This window comes from Taeniopygia guttata, chromosome 3 (genome assembly GCF_048771995.1).
Source record: "Taeniopygia guttata chromosome 3, bTaeGut7.mat, whole genome shotgun sequence".
Classification (NCBI taxonomy): domain Eukaryota; kingdom Metazoa; phylum Chordata; class Aves; order Passeriformes; family Estrildidae; genus Taeniopygia; species Taeniopygia guttata.
The window spans coordinates 94,353,787-94,366,627 of NC_133027.1; the positions used below are offsets into that span (position 1 = coordinate 94,353,787).

The 12,841-nt window shown below is 41.4% G+C and overlaps 1 long non-coding RNA gene across 1 annotated transcript; it reads right to left on the bottom strand.

Annotated features, from left to right (window-relative positions):
• Positions 1–2,367: 2,367 nt before the first annotated feature.
• On the bottom strand, positions 2,368–9,233 carry LOC115494477 (uncharacterized). The gene is made up of 2 exons (XR_003959504.4): positions 8,789–9,233; positions 2,368–4,385 (listed from the first exon to the last, which is right to left on the bottom strand). It is a non-coding gene; the product is annotated as an uncharacterized lncRNA (long non-coding RNA).
• Between the last annotated feature and the right edge of the window lie 3,608 nt (positions 9,234–12,841).

Genomic DNA, 12,841 nt, shown 5'->3' on the forward strand with positions numbered 1-12,841 from the left:
CGTGAGGTTTATATGCAGTGCAGCAACACATAATTAGAATATTGTGAGGGCTGCCTGGAACTTTGCCTAAGAAGTGACTTGGGAAACCCTCCCAGCTGTGAAGGAGGCTTCCCCCTAGGCTCTAGAACTCTTACTTAGCTGCTGTGACCCTCTTACTAAAAGGAGGCTCCTACTAAAATTACCCTGAGAGGAGGCCTGGAGTCCTGCTGTGATTACAGTCCAGGATACATTTCTGTTCATCCTTGGGAGGTAACTGGATTAAGTTTCTCTTCTCTGGTGGGTGAATTATAGTGTGGAGATGCCTCTTCAAGTATTCCCTTTCCTGCCTGTAGAGAGAAGCTTGTAAGATTCAGCACTGTCCTCGCTGATCCTGTGAAAGGTGTTTGTCACCCTCTCTTTTTAGAGGGTGAAACAAATGTTAAACACCTCTCAAATGTTATTTTTGTATGTATTCATTTTGTTTCAGAGATTTTTTTTTGGTTTATGCTGTATAAGTAAAGGGCAGCAGGGGCAGCGAGCAGGAGAGTCAAGATTAACATGTTCATAGCTGTAGATCTGCTCTCAAGCAGACAAGGACCAGATTTGAGTCATTGCCTGGCTTTAATTTCTCCAGACCAAGTTCTACTTTAATGTCCCTCTGACCCTAAAACTAAATCCCTACTCATATGCCTGCCTTGGTAAGTGCTGAGCACAGATGCTCAGCTGCTGTAAATAATCTCAGCTCTGACGTCAAGCCTGTTACAACCATTGACATCAGCTGAAGATGTGTCTATGACTAAGTATAACCCACAGGTATCACTGCATGATTTACAGAGTCTCTTAACAATGTAAACCATATGTTTTATAGCTGCTGAGAAGGAGAAGAAAGTGTCTCACAACAAGCAAAGGCATGTTTAGTTGCATTTTTATACGGTTGAAATTGCCCAGTTAGGGGTTTTTAGGAAATCATTTGCTGTGATACACAGCACCACATAGTTCAGGTACACAGCACCCCAGGCATTCACTTTATCATAATCTATCATGTTAACTTGGTGAATTTGACACTGTTTCCTGCTGAAATGTTCTCAGACAGTTCTGCATTATCTGCTAATCTCCATGTCATGTGAGCCTGTGGGAAGGACCCTAAAGAAAAGCAGAACTCAGTGTTACGGATTTGAGGGAAGGCAGAAGAGCAGATCTCGGTAGTTCACAGAGTCAATAGAACATTCTGACTTGGAAGGGTCATCAAAGTTCAAGTCCAGGCCCTTCACATGACAGCTCCAAGAGTCACATCTTTTGCCCAAGAGTATCATCCGAAATATTTTTGAATCTCTGTCAGGCTTGGTGCTGTGATCACTGCCCTGGGGAGCCTGTTCCAGTGCCCAGCCACCCTCAGGATGAAAAACCTTTTCCTGATATCCAAACTAAACTTTCCCTGGCACAACTTCATGCCATTCCTCATGTTCTCTCACTGATCACCAGAGAGAAAAGTATTCATTATAATTATCATGCTATAATATGATATCAATAATGTGCAAAATGCAACATATTATATTAATTCATTAGTATTTCTTGTAATTAGTTTAATTTTTGAAAACAGCTCTAATGAAATACTGTTCCTCTCATGGTGTGAGTAAATCACAGGAAATTTCAGCTAAACATGCCTTGAAGGAGTGTGGTTCTCTGAAGTCTTGCTGTGTAAGAGCTGGATAATGCACTGAAATGTGAATGAGAGGAGGCAGGACAGAGAGGGTACATCTCCCAGAGAGAAGGGATTCTGCTTAAATATCTGAAGTCTCTCTCTGGGCAGCTCCTTGCTGAGCAGAAACAGGCAACTGAAGCAATGCTGTCGAGTCTCTTGCAGCCCCCAGCAGTGACTTCATCATTTCCCAGCACTTGAGAACTGATCTGGAGGCTGTGTTAGCGCAGAGCTGCTAGGGAGTGAGGGAAAACACTGCCTGTCCAAACTGCTATTCCTGAACGTGCACCAGGCTGACCCTGGCATGTGTCATCAGGGTTCCTGCATCCTCTTGAGCTGCAATTCCTCATAGTTTGTATAAGAGAGAGTGCTAACCCAGCCTGGACTGTGCAGGGATAGCTCTGGAAAAGAGAAAACAGAGAGGTGCCATCAGAAGCAGTGACACTGCCGTGGTGCAGCAGGCACGAGTCAAGGTGTAGGTGCTGATCAAGGAGGAATGTCACCTCCAATGCAGAAGGGGCTGCGTGTCCTGATCTCCCCCTGACCTGGAGATGTTTTTGTCATTATGTAGCCCCTGACAACATGCAGTGACAGTGAAGAAGTGAAAGGAAATGTGTAGTTATGCTTTACCTTCACAAGTCTCAGTTGTTGATCTGTATGAGCTAAACACTCAAGGACAGAAAGGCATGTAAGGAGAAAGCCTCTTTATTTAGGCTACTTGAGCTTGGATATCTTAATTGTTAAACATTTGCAAAGACAGCTGAGGAGGCAAATAGGATTATTTTGTCTATTATTAACTAGCTGCTGAACATTTCTTAATTGGTACTATATTGTCTCTTTCATTAATAAACATTACCAGAGTTTATGCAAAATTAGCACTTGCAAGTATTACCAGTTTAAATGGATTCCTAAATACAGATGAGTAGTAATTTGCTTTTGTAAGTTTAAGTAGTAAAATTGAAGTGTTTACAGCCACTGATTTCTGGCAAAAAAAATTGATGACATCTTGCATCAATATATCTACAACAAAATCCAATATATAGGCATGTCCATTTGGAATATCAAGACATAAATGGTTTTAAAGTGACATTGAAAACTTCTGACAAAACCCAGGGTTGTAACATCCAGATCTGTAGTTAGACTGGGTGTCTTTGAGACAAAATTTGGGGGACCTTTATTTCTAAGGTTTCCATTGAAAGCCCCATCAGTAACTGAGCTGAAAAAAATCCACATTTTAATTATAAAAGAGGCAGTGTTTCATTACTGGGTATGGTCTGTAAGCAGAAAAGTGAATGGAGCCAGGCATAAATACTGAAGCAGTGATACTGGAGGCATATGTCCCTGTAAGAAATCCCTCTCTACACTGGATGTAAGTGCAGAAGCTGTGTAATGCCCTGGTTTTGTATTGCCTGCAATAATGGAGCAAACAAAATTTGTCATAACCAGCAGGTGCCTTGTACCTGGCAATTTCACTTCGGCTTGCTCACAATTTACCTTGTCACAAGCACAAGTCTGCTTATGCATCCTCACTCTCCTGTCTGAGGGTCAGGTTAAAGGATCCAGGGACCATTGCCTGTTTTTAGGGCAGATTCTGTCCCTGCTGTTGGTGGTGTTGGCAAGGAAAGCAGAACAAGTATTTGGAGCACAGCACAATTACTCCTTGGTTGGCATTGGAGTAAATTAGTTGGCTGGGGGTCAATTTCTAAAGCTGGATTGAGGGGCAGCGCCAAGGAAATCAGAATGTACCTTCTGGGGTGTGTTTTTGGCTGTAAACTAGTGGGTTTGTCTACATAGTTGAAATACAAGCTTCCCAGGTAAGCATGTTTTCTCCTGAAAAAGTATATATAAGACAAGTATATATAAAAAGTTAGAAAGAAACAAAACTAAGGTTGTCCTATTCAAGCCAGTTCTGGAAATTCCTTGCTTCTGAGACCTCAGCTACCTGTGTGCTGGGGTGTTGGTTTGGGTTTGGTTTTGTTTTGTTTTATTGTGAGGTTCTAGAGGCTTCTGAAAACACAAACACAATATATCTTGTGGAAACTGTTCTGCTTCTTGTAATGTTCCTAAGCGTGGAAGATATACTGCAGGAGGCTGTCGTGTGAGCCACCTGTGTCAGGGTGCCATAGATGTCAGCCAGCCACCAGATCAGAATGAAGCATCGATTTACTATTTCTCTCCTGCCAGAAAATAATAGTCCCTGTTGTGACCTCAGGCTCCTGTTGCAGTGCAGTTGTAGACTTTTATGCTCTCACCTTCCTGCTTGTTCTTGCTCTTTCTGTCTGCAGTCAGCTCCTGGTACCAGCTGATATTCCCACAGACACTTGGCTCCTGTTTCTAATATCCCCATGTCTGCATAGGTAGCGCTGAGGAGAATGTGCAGAATATCCTCCCTGTTCTGGATCAAGTCCACCTCCAGCAGGCAGGAGCAGTGTTTGCAGGATAAATCGTGCCTGTCCCTGGAATCTTGTCTAGGGGAAGGCTGTTTGTGAGCAGCAGGGTTGGCACAGAGGAGTAATGTGCAAGGGGAGCAGGGTCAGCACAGCTGGCTGATCCCTGCCACCAGCAAACTCCACCAGGCCTTCAGCTTTCATTCAAAGTCTGCCAGTTTCTCAGTGGATGGCTTAAATTCTCTTTGGTTTTCTTAGCATGAGCATCATGTTCTCTCTGTAAACACACTGAGGAATCACTGCGTGATTTCTGCTGATGTCTAAAAAAAAAAAAGGAATTCAGAGTGAGACAGAATGGCTGACCATATTCTTTCATGCTGCTAGATGGGCTGGCCTGACCCAACTTGTATCCTGTCATCTCACTACATATTCAGCTTTCTCTCACCCTTGAAATATCTTCAAACTGGGGAGTAGCACCTGAGTTCCCACTTCAGGGAGTGGGCAGTGACTAGTTTTGAATCAAAACAGGTGAGACATGCTGCATGGTCTATTAGGATGAAACCAGCCAAGAAGGAAAAGTGGGTAAAAAAAGTGGGAAGTGGTATACAGGCTTTCAGAAATATCTGCAGATAATTAGAGTATGTTTTGTATTATTTAAGATATCATCTGACAATTGTAGCTTGCCCTTAGAACAGCCCATTAAACAATATTTTTTTAAAATATACCACAAAGGTAAAACTTGTGTGGAAGCCTTGTTCATATATATTTAGAATAAAGAACTTCTGTCTTAGTGCCAATTGAAATAATTTGGAGATTAAATTTCTTCTTTACTGTGAAGAAATATGTCCTGAATACACCTATTAGTGGTAAATTTTGGCAGCTGTTGTCTAATAAGTAAATTTATCTGCTGCTATTCTACTTTGAGACTTATTAATTTAGAAAAATGTTGAAAAGAAAGGTGTGAGGAATGCTGCTTTCCTCTGAGACACAAATACACATGGCTAAAATGAAGACAAGTTTGTGTGAAATGCCTCTGTTATCCAAATGCCACATTTTAGGTTATTATGCTTCTACAAATATTGCTGTGGCAGAACAGCTGGAAGAAAGGTGACACAGGGAGAATGCTAAACAAGAGAAATGATGCCTGTATCCTGCAGTTGCTATGCATTGGGAAGAGGGATGTGTGTGGCAGGGGAGCACCCAGGAGCTGGAGGCAGCTCTGAGGAAAGGCTGCCCTGAGAGAAGCCAAAGCTACTGCTGAGCCTCTGTGAAGACTTTGAAGGTCGAATAAATTTATATTGTAGGTAGAGGTGAAATCTGCATTCCACAGGGTTCAGTTGTGAAACTGGTGCTAAAATCAGTCACAACAAAAAGTAGTGGGGGGTAGGTTCTTCCTCAACTTGAATGTCCCACCAGTGGCCTGGCAGGATTTTAAAACAGAAATAAAGGAATTAATGCTAAATTTGCAAGGATCAAGGAAACTCTCTGCTTTGAAAATAGTACCTGCTGGTGGAACAGGAGCAGAAATCAAGAGATGGAAAGAGCAGAGCAACTTTGTTAACATCAGTAAGAAAATAATGGCTTCTGAATGCAAACCCTGAGGATCAAAGATCAAAGTTCTGTGGTCCATCCCCTTGTCCAGATGATGTATTGAAATAAAATAATGGGTCTGCCAGCAGATGCTACAAGTTAAGCAACATTTCCATGCCAGCAATCTATGTAAAAAGCAATCATTCAAATTCAGGAGAAGAGTGAAAATTAAATAGCTGGAGATGGAGTAGTCAGAGAGCACCAAGGATGCAGAACAGCTAAAGATAATTAAATTACATAGAAATAAATTAGTTACCATAATGGTCAGATTAGGAAATAAAACACAGAAGCATAATCTTGCCAAGCATTTGAGTAGAGCGGCAGAACTGGAACATAACTGAACTGACAAATGAGAGAGAGATTTATGGCTCTTGCCTAAATTTACAAACAGCTATGACTATTCAAATTTTGCTGTCACATCTGAAAGCAATCGAAACTCATCCTGCCTGGACCTTGTTCAAATCCTAAATTTAGTTATTTTCTATAAGGTTTCAAGGCAATCTTTGTGGATGGCTTTGACTGACTTTTTAGACCTAATAGGGTTTTTTTTGAGTCCAATTTGCAAGTCACAGAATCACACAGAATCACAGAAGAATGAATTGGAAAAAATCTCTAAGATCATCAAGTCCAACCTATGCCCTAACACCACAACTAGACTATAGCACCAAGTGCCAAGTCCAGTCTTTTTTTAAACATATTCAGAGATGGTGATTCCACCACCTCCCTAGGAAGACAATTCCAGTATTTTATTATTCTTTCAGTTAAATTTTTTTCCTAATATCCATCCTAAACCTTCCCTGACATAGCTTGAGACTGTGTCCTCTTGTTCTGCCAGTTGCTGCCTGGTGGAAGAGATCAACCCCCACTTGTCTACAACCTCCCTTCAGGAAGCTGTAGATGTTTTGCTCAGGCAAATTTACACTCAAAAAGGTAGTATTGGGAGTATGAGAGATATTCCAAGGGTTCTTGCTTAGCACAACACCTGTGAGCCAGATTGGTGTCACTTGCACGGCTTGGGTAACAACAAACTCCACCTTTTTTGTGGAGCTGGAGAGATTCCTGTTTCCCAGGCACAGACAAGGGAGGGACTGTCCTGCTTGTTTTTTAGGCAGAGAATAAGCTGTGGTCAGCCCAGGCTTTGCTCAGCCTGTAGCCCTGCTCCAGAACATCCCATGAGAGGGGTGGTTCTGGGAGAGCTGCCATGGTGTGATCCATAGGGGATCATTGTCACCTCCAGCTTTTCACAGGTGGCAGTGCTGAATTGCTCAGCAGATAAACGTGGGGGAGGCTGAATTACCAGGGGGGTGAGGGGATAGACAGTAAAGCATGAGACCATGCTTTACTGGGGTACCCTGCTCCCCTCCAGCAGCAGCATCCCAGGCTGGATGTGCCAAGTGGGACAGGAGCCTACTGAGGTTTCTGTGTGTCACTGCTGAGTTATCGTTGTGCTCCTCACATGGACATGAGCATCTAAGGAAGTATAGAGCAGGCTCTTTTTCTTTTTTAATTTAATTTGAGAGCTGAATTGACCTTCCAGTGTGGTTCCATTAGCATCCCTGCTCCTACTGTTTGAAGATCCTTTCTCTGGCTGCTCCATGTGCAGATCAGTCTGTCTTTCATGGTGACTTTGAGCTGACTGGAAACAAATCTTTCTTTTCTTTTTTTTTTTTTTTTCTTATTTCAAATAGTAAGACTCCATGAGCTACATTTTGACCTTGCAGGGAGAAAATATGAAGCCGTAGTAGCAACTGATGTATGGGAAAAATCTGGATATTAATATACACAGCAATCCCAATGAGGCTAGAGCAACACAAAGAGATTGATGTTTTTTCTCAGGTCACAGTTTTGCCTCTGGCAGTATTAGCATGAATGCCATTTAGTCATCAGTGTGATTTTGTTTATAAAGGCAGATGTATTCCTACCTTCTGTATTATATTTTTTTTCCCCTTCAGCTTAGAACTTGAGGGCTGATAATTTTAGTGAGGCTGCTGGCAGTTGTTCCTTTTGCAAGGGTGATCAGGAAATGAAGAACTTTTGATTCTCACAATAATTAAGTAGGATGGCTCACAACGGAAGATTAGCTTGGCCTTTCTGGACTTTCATACTCAGCATCACAGAAACACTGCACAGTCATTCATGATTTTCTGTCTGCTTTCCATTTTCCTTATTGTCACGAATCAAGTGAGAATGCCCTGCATTCATAATTTTTAAGTATACTTCAAATAATATATTTAAGCAAACGGTTGGGCAGTCAGCACCTCCCACAGGTATGAAATTACCTCTAGCTTCCAAGGGGGAGAAAGTTTAATAATTTCACTTCTTCCATGATTTGTATTTATTGAAGTAGTTAACATTTGTCTTCTCATGGAAATTGCTGACTTTTTAAAGTCTCTGGCTTTAAAAAATGACAAAAAGAACAAAACCAATGAAGGCTCCAAAGTATGTTCTGCTGACAGAAAAAAAAATGGTGTAAAAGTATTTTAAATCACTTTTCAATAAATGCAAAATAAAGGCCAAATTTTATTGTGCTAGGACATAAATGGCAGTTGAAGCAAGCCAAGACATCAACTGTAATGACATTTCCACTGCAGCTGGCCCATCATCACAAATGGTTTTAGTGGGTTGTGTTTCCAGCTTCGGAGCTCAGAATTCACCCAAAGTGATGCTGCCTGTGAATGTGTTAAGGAAACAGTGTTGATGTTCCAGTGATCACCCTCTGGAAAGGCTTCCCATGATCCATCTTTGCAAGGGCTTGGTCCTTCCTAGGCAGCTTCTGGATCCTCCTCACCCTTGGAGCGTGCACACCACTTCCAGGTTAATTTTGCAGCCTCTGTGATGCATTTTTCTTTCCCATACATACAATCTTACAATTTCCCAGTCACACAATTATACCTGCTACACAGGTAGCAGAAGCCTGGATTCCCCTTGCAGCCTCTCCAAGTGCTGCTGTGGCAGGAGCAGAATGCAGCCCTGGCAGATGGGTTGCAGCAGTGAGTCAAAGCTGTTGCATAAGCTGCAATGGGGTAAACTTGGACTACCAAGAACATTCCCAAATCAGAAGTCTTCCTCTCCCCCCCTCACCCCCCAACACCTCAAAAATCCCAGGCAGAAAAAATCCGAAGATTGCACTTACGTTGGGTTGGTTTTGATGTTTTGAGATGAACAGAGTTTGCAGTTCCAAAATGATGATCTGTAATCTCCAGGGCTAGGAATGCAATTAAAAGGAAAGATGTGTTTGTATGTGTGGGTGGGTGTGCAATATTCTCAGGCTTGTGGCCTTGAGAGGAAACAGTAAATAGCATATGAAACTCCATAAAACGGTAAGCGTTGGCAGCTTTGTTCCTCCAGGATTATGCACCAGCCTAAAGAAATAAAACTTTGTTACCTAATAGGATAGACAGAATCTTGGCAAAGATGAAACTGGCAGGTACTACGCATGAGCAGAGCATGGTGAACCTCATGTTTGGTACAATTAAAGCCTTTTTACAGGAAATTTTGTGATAAGACATTTTAAGCTGGGAATTCTCTTTGTTTCTTGCAGAGATTGTAAAAAAACGGAGGCTTTTTTTCCAAAACCAGTAAGGAGCAAATACTACTTTTCTTCAATTAGACAAACTCTGCCCTCTTACCCTTCCCAAAAGGTAGTAGATAAATTGGAGTTGGATATATAAATCTATTTTACTCAGGAACCAGATACACCAATAAATCAATCCTTTCTTGCTACGTATGCAATATCTAAATGGCACATTCACAGATGCCAAATAAGTTTCCCTAACTAAGGAAACTGCTCAACACACTTCAGATCTTCATAGCAACGCCTAAAGTACCACCCTAATAGCATCAGTGGAGTAGAAACTGTTTAGCAGAATAGCACAGATTTTATATAGGGTCTTCCTTAGGTTGATATTTTTAGTCTTCAGATTTCATTTATTCTTGCTGAATTAGTAGAGCCTTTCAGAATATGTGTTTTATTTCAAATCTGCAATCTTGACAGCAGGTTTTCAACTAGTTCTCTGTCCTGTTGCAAACCTTACCTGTTCCTTTCATATAACAAATACAGAGGGAAGATAAAGCATACAGGATTTGGCCACACTCTCAGAAATTCATGAAACATGGCATTTCTTGCTGTGAGAAAAACAGCTAAATGATTGCTGCTTTATCTTGTAAAACAAATGTATCCTGTCCAACAGAGATGATAATTCTCACTGACCTGAATGCTTATAGATTTTACCCCTAAATATCTGACTTTCAGAAGAGCTCAGATCCTACTTCAGCATTTAAATGAAACTCTCATGGCTTCCAGCTGCTCTTTCCAAGGATTAGATGCCCAAATGAATCTACCAGTCACACATACCTTGGTGTCTAAATCAGGATATTTAGGTGCTGGGCTCATTCAAAGATTAAGATCTTTGAACAAATAATGCTAAGTTACACTTAGCTGCTGAAAAACCTAGTGCTAACTACAACATGGAGTGGCAGCTTTTTAATGCTGCCATTTTACAAAGTATCTACAGTTAGTCCCCTGAATTCTTATTTGGATACCCTCCTTTAAATCACATGCATATAGTTGCAGATGGAGATACCACACTCATACATACCCATTTTAGATTAACATGGCATAAAAGCCAGCATGGCTAATACCAGCTATCACTAAGTAATAAGCTATTTCTACTAAATTGCTGCAAAACTGCTGCATTGAGAGGTGAATATGAGCACTGAGAGATAGTGCACTGATTCTTTTGTGCTATTAAGTGAATGATAAAAAAAATAGTTGAAAAACCAAATCCTGGTGCACCAAGTTTTTGGTGTGAAAACTCTCCTTTTATGGAAATGACAAGATCTTGAGCAGTAAAGGCACAGCTGGTGCTCACATCTGGGCTAGGAAAAAAAGGGCCAGTGATGACGAGTTGCAGCAAAAACAGAGGGTCTTCCAAGGGAAAAAAGTGGAATATTTAGTGTTGTGGAAAGGCTCTTGTATGTATAACTGGGACTCTTCACTGAAGAAGATGAGTAGAAGATGAGGGGACTTTAGGATCATACACAGAAGTTCTCTGATTCTGTAAGCATTGAGGACAGGGATATAAATCTTTTATCATGAGACCCCCCCTTAGCTCAAATTTAGAGATTTTTATGAGACTCCATGCTCTTGTGTAACTTTCTGTGAGGATTTTTTGCCTAAAGGGGCCTATTTTGGTCAGTGTTGAGGACACGGTGTCTGACTGCATGGACTGCTGCTCCCAGCCACGCTGGCAGCTTGTGTGGTCACTCTGTGGCCCTGACTGTCAAATAATCAAGTAGGTACTCGTTGTGAGAGCTTTTCAGCTTAGCACTCCACTTCTGCTTCTGAAAAGAGCGGAGCTCCAGGTCAGCACTGAAAAATCTGAAGTAGATGACAGTCAGTGAGGAAGAGTGAAAAGAAAGAGAAAACTGCTATTTATTATCACCTAATAACTTGGCTCATTTTTTGGGGTATGTCTAAAGACCTATTTGGATCTTTTATGATGGGACATGTGCTTAACTTCAAGAAGGAGACAATTACACTGTGAGAAAACTCAGCAGAGCATATATGTTTAATATGATCTGCATAATAACATAAATCTAGCATCTATGTGAAGATGATTTCAGCTGTCTCATACAGAAAGGCAGCTGGATTTTTGGATGAGGCCACCCACTGCCAGGAGAAAAATGCTTGAATCTTCAATACCTTTGATTCACGGGCTTTAGGAGGTGAGAATCATACTGTCACAGCATGTGCCTGGGAAGCATGTTAAATTTCCTACGCCTTGTCCTCTCCCCTTCTCTCACAGTCTGCTTCTAAATTGAACTCTCTGCTTATGAAACTTTAACTTTCTGATACCTCTACATGAATCCTGTTTTCCATTTTGACAGAAATTTTACTGAAGGATAAAAAAAAGGGGTTCCCCCCCCCCCCCCACCCTTGTCTCTGCAGCACTGACAGTTTTGTGCTTGTCCTTTCTTGAAACATCTAAGTTAATTTTATAGTTATTGAGGAGCACGGTGGAAATGCAGCTTTACAACCTTTAACAACAACACAACACCCTCCTGTCTGTAATCTTCACCTCCTGTACCTATTCTTGCAAACCACCTGGAGCAATGTTTCTGCCTCATAAATCTGAGCCTTTAAGAAGGGCAGCATTGCATGCACTGCTCTAGCTGAAGTAGTCTATCTGGCTGATTTTTCTGCTAATGCCTTTTTGATGCGTTGCTGGTAAATAGCTTTATTTGTAAGAGATTACGGTCGCGGCAAAAAATCCCAATAGTGACAAAAAATAACTGTTATGGGCAATGCTGGATTTTCCACTCATTTGTGGTTTACCTTTAGCCTCCAGTTAAGCTTGTTGCCAATTTTTTTTTTTTTGTGCCTGCTATACACAGACCACAGAGGGTTTTGTTCTTCCTTTGTCTAAAGTCCCATACCATCAATTAGAACAGGAAGACAGGTTCCTCTGTGGTATTTGAATCCGAGCAAACCTAAAACAAGCAATGTTTTGCTAATCTTTACATGCACCTGCAGAGGAACAGAGGCTGCACCTGGGTGGAAAAAAAAGTTACCAGTAGCTTTTAATGTGCAAAGCTCTTGAATGTAGCAATTACACAAGGCAAATTGTGAGGGGGTGTGGTTTATTGGTGACTGCTTTTATTGTACCTTATCATATGCAGAAAGTGACTCATCTGATACAGAAATGGCTCTTTAGGGATCAACATATGCACCTGAGCCTAGAACTACATTTAAAAGGTATGAAAGAGATCTCTTACAACATAGCTGGATGAATAATATTGCAAATCCATGGGGTTTTGACAGGTAATTAATCAAAAATTATCCATATTTAGATACTTAGGTGCTAGGCATTAAGAAAGAAATCTGCCTTTTCTGTATGGTAACTCAGAGAGCTGCACATTTTTAACACATCTAAAAATCAGGCTGCTGATGTTGATGCCTATGTTTTTTCCAGAGTCTGTGTAGTTGGATGAGCTGTAGCATAATGGTGGAAGCCCTTTCCCTTTAGAGAAGGAACCAGTGATTGTGTAGTGGCAGCAGCCGGGTCTATGCTGGCATGTGGACCCACATGGTCACATTGGCATGGCAAAATATCTGTCAGAGCCTTTGGGAAGTCCTGATCCAGCTGAAGACTGGGGGCCTAGCTGTGTCCCTGGGTGTTTAGTG